This window comes from Pristiophorus japonicus, chromosome 20 (assembly GCF_044704955.1).
Source record: "Pristiophorus japonicus isolate sPriJap1 chromosome 20, sPriJap1.hap1, whole genome shotgun sequence".
Lineage (NCBI taxonomy): Eukaryota > Metazoa > Chordata > Chondrichthyes > Pristiophoridae > Pristiophorus > Pristiophorus japonicus.
In genome coordinates this window covers 82116086-82120688 of record NC_091996.1, presented here as the reverse complement: position 1 = coordinate 82120688, position 4603 = coordinate 82116086, and positions in this window count along the sequence as shown.

Sequence of the window (4603 nt, the reverse complement as noted above, 5' to 3'; positions counted from 1 at the left end):
TTCATCAATGACCTTCCCCCCATCATGTCAGAAGTGGGGATGTTCGCTGATGACTGCACATTATTCAGTTCCATTCGCAACTCCTCAGATAATGGAGCAGCCCATGCCTGCACTTGGCAATTTTACTCGGGCTCCTTGATGCCTACAAGAGTGGGTCAGAGGCTGGGTATTCTGTGGTGAGTGTCTCACCTCCTGATTCCCTCAAAGCCTTTTCACCATCTACAAAGCACAAGTCGGGAGTGTGATGGAACACTCTCCACTTGCCTGGATGAGTGCAGCTCCAACAACACTCGAGAAGCTCGACACCATCCAGGCCAAAGCAGCCCGCCTGATTGACTCCCCATTCACCACCGTTAACATTCACTCCCTCCACCACCAGCGCCTCCTGGCTGCAGTGTGTACCATCTACACGATGCACTGCAGCAACTCGCCAAGGCTTCTTCAGCAGCACCTCCCAAACCCACGACCGCGACCACTTAGAAGGACAAGGGCAGCAGGCGCATGGTAACACCACCACCTCCACGTTCCCCTCCGAGTCACACACCATCCTGACTTGGAAATATATCGCCATTCCTTCATCGTCGCTGGGTCACAATCCTGGAACTCCCTCCCTAACAGCACTGTGGGAGCACCTTCACCACACGGACTGCAGCGGTTCAAGAAGGCGGCTCACCACCACCTTCTCAATTAGGGATGGGCAATAAATGCCGGCCTTGCCTGCGACGCCCACATCCTAGGAATGAATAAAAAAGAAACCTAGACCAATATATCCTTCCTGAGGTCCTGTGCCCAGAACTGAATGCAGTTACTCAAGATGGTGGCTCACCAGAGCTCTGTACAACTATAACTTCTTCCGCTTTGTGTTCCAGCCTTGGAGATAAAGGCCAATATTCCATTAGCCGTTTAATTATTGTTTCTGTTCCTGTCCGGTAGCTTTCAGTGATTTGTGGACATGGATCCCTCAATCTCTCCGCTCCTCCATAGTTCCCAGCTCCTCACTATCAATAGCCCAGAAATCCCAGCCTCCGCGGGTCGGTATGGTGGGCGTGTGTACGGGGTGCGTGTGTACGGGGTGCGTGTGTACGGGGTGCGTGTACGGACCCAGGCAGGCATCACAAAAGCCGGTTTTCAGCGCACAATGCGCATGCACTGAAAACCGGCTTTTCCGATCTGTCAAGCTAGAGCTGGACAGATCGGGAGCGAGGACATTTGCAAAGGCAAGATTGCGGGATTTATCCATATCTTACCCAGCAAATGCCCTCAAAAAACTCTTGTGTTTGATAAAAGCAGGCACAAAGCCAACCTTTACAGGCGTAAGAGTTTTAAAATACACAAAAACATAAAATAAAATTTTAAAAACACATTTTATTGTTTACAAACCCTCTCCGCTACAGTAAATTTATTTTAAACCATAATTTGAAAAACTTTTTTAAAAATCGGGAAGATATATTTTTTTATAATACATAAATAACTTTAATTTAAATTAATAAAAATATGTGGTGTATTTTTTTCTATTGTTTAATAATGTCTTGTGTGTTTGGGAGGGTTTCTCATTCATCATAATGGGAGGTCCAACTTATGGACTTCCATTATTATGAATGAGAACATACTTGACCTGGATTGGCTGCCCAGTGCCATGTGACTGCTGCTCCAGCCCTGCGCATATGCCGACGTGCACGTGCTACGATGCGCAGTCAGTGGAAGCCTCGGGACCGGGATCGCTGGTGGGTGCAGCAGGAACAGGTAGGTGCGCATCTTTTTTGAACTTCTTTTTACCCGATCGCCCGCGGGAAGCAGCCAACAGGGATTTCTAGGCCTGTAAAATACTGTGCCTGAAATTGTGGTCGAAGACTTCATTCATACGATCGCCTCTGACCGGAAAACAAATCTGCGCGAACCTGTTGGTCCCGGAAGAACGTAGGATCCCGGTTGGAGGCCGAGACTCGCTGTGCTTCACATGACAACCTGTCTTCGAGGTCGGTAAATCCAAGCTGGAGTCAGGTGGGCCTGGACAACCAATCACGACGCAGTATTCTCATTGATAATGGGAACTCTATTTGTACGGGCTCCTATAACTATCAATGAGCAAAGACCCTAAAACACAGCATAATAAATAAATAAAACATCTCACATATTTAAAATTAATTGAAATTAAATGTAATTAAATGTTTTAGAAAAAATATGTTTTTGGAAAAAAATGTGTGTGTTAAAAATAAACTTACCTTAATGGACAGGGTTTTTACTATAAAAATGCGTATTTAAATTTAATTTTTATGTGTGTTAAAACTCTTACGCTGGTAAAAATAAGCTATGCACCTGCTTTCACCAGGCGTAAGAGTTTGAAGGACATTAGCTGGGCAAATATCCCAGTCTCTCCCGCGCAGATGTCCTTCTCCCGGGGATGCGGAGTATTTGTTGAGGGAAATCTTTGACAGATTGGAAAAGCCGGTTTTCTGGCGCGTGTGCATCGCGGCCCATAAACGGGCTTTTGCGAGTCCTCACCGGGTCCATGCGCACTTCGTACGGACCCAGCGAGGCTGGAATGTTAGGGCCACTCTGACCTATCTTAGTTCAACAGTAGCTGACCTCACTGACCTCACTTTCACTTAACTGAATTTATCGCCACAGTTTGGCCCACTCACGCAATCTGTCAATGTCCCTTTGCAACTTCCTGCACCCACCTACAACACTTACTGATCCACCTAACTTAGTGTCGTCGGCAAACTGAGATACATGGCTCTGTAGCCCTCCATAACATAAGAATTAGGAGCAGGAGTCGGCCATTCGGCCCCTCGAGCCTGCTCCGCCATTCAATAAGATCATGGCTGATCTTCCACCTCAATTTCACTTTCCTGCACTGTCTCCATAATCCCTTGATTCCCTTAATATCCAAAAATCTATCGATCTCTGTCTTGAATATACTCAACGACTGAGCCTCCACAGCCCTCTAGAGTAGAGAATTCCAAAGATTCACCACCCTCTGAGTGAAGAAATTTCTCCTCATCTCAGTCCTAAATGGCCGACCCTTTGTTGGAGTGGACATAGAAAAGCATGATGGGGTAAGCCAACTATCTGCCTTTCCACTAAAATGATCTTTGTACCAAGAAGCCTATCTGCTGTCCCTGATATGAACTCTGCAGCAACAAGTGACTCCTGGCCAGATGCAGGCCACTGTTTCATAGAAAGCTTTGCAACAGAATAACTAACCACAAAAGAAGATACAGAGGAAGGGCCCCCAAACTCGCGCCATGCTATCAGATTTCACTCGGACTAAAAAGTTGTATGTAAATGAATTGCGTTGCGATATGGAGTGATTGGTTGTATGTAAATGAATTTAAATGATTGTATTCCACCCCCTGTAAACTGCTTATAACCCCGCGGCACAAGGCACTCAGGGAGGTGATTCATGGGTCGCGGGACCTCAACTCTTCTCCCAGAGCTCTGTTAGCAATAAAGTTGTCTCTCTTACTTTACTTCAGTCTTATGTGAATTTATTTTCACTAACACCCTTATCCTGAGACTGTGACCCCTGGTTCTAGACTCCCCAGCTCGGGAGAAACATCCTCCCTGCATCTACCCTGTCAAGCCCTGTAAGAATTTTGTACGTTTCAATGAGATCACCTCTCATTCTTCTAAACTCTAGAGAATATCGGCCTAGTCTACTCAATCTCTCCTCATAGGGCAATCCCCCAATCCCAGGAATCAGTCTGGTGAACCTTCGTTGCACTCCCTCTATGGCAAGTATATCCTTCCTCAGCTAAGGAGACCAAAACTATACACAATACTCCATGTGCAGTCTTACCAGGGCCCTCCATAATTGCAGTAAGACATCTTTACTTATACTCAAATGTCTTCATCCAAGCATTTATGAATACAGGTTGAACCTCCCTTATCCAGATCTCGCTTATCCGGAACCACCCCTCGTCCAGAACCATTCCCAGCCACCGGGTGGCGCACGCGCAGAACTCCAACATGAACAAATTGAGGTCCTTCCTCACTGTCGACTCCCGCAATCGCTGGCCTGACCCCGCGATCCACTGCCCCCCCCACCCCTCCCCCCCCACCATGATCTCTCTGTCGCACTCCCAGCTCCAAGCCAGCCAGCCCCAATATCCCCTTGCTCAGTACCTGCCCCATCCAATTTAACGTGGCCACCCTTCATCCGGAAAAATCCCTTATCCGGAACAGGCCATGTCCCGAGGGTTCCGGACATGGGAGGTTCAAACTGTATAGTGAAAAGCTGAGGCTCCAGTACCGTTACCTGGAGGACACCACTAGTCAAATCTCGGCAATTGGAGTACAGTCATTATCCCTATCGCTGTATCTTGCCTCCTAACCAAGTCCCGAACCAAGTCAATGGGCTGCCTCTAATTCTGCGCCAACAATCTCTATTGTCTCTGTACACAGGTTAGAATGCCGGGGGGGCAGGGGATTCCAGTACACGATGGCTTGAATGACCCTGCTGGTTCTTGCGAGAGCCTTGGCCAGAATCTCTCGCACCAATTGCCCTCGTTTGATTATTCTGCTCGCCCCTCAGCGTCACTGGCCGCAATGAAACATTCAGCAGAGACATTGTTTATTCGGTCAGGGTTTTATTTCTCCT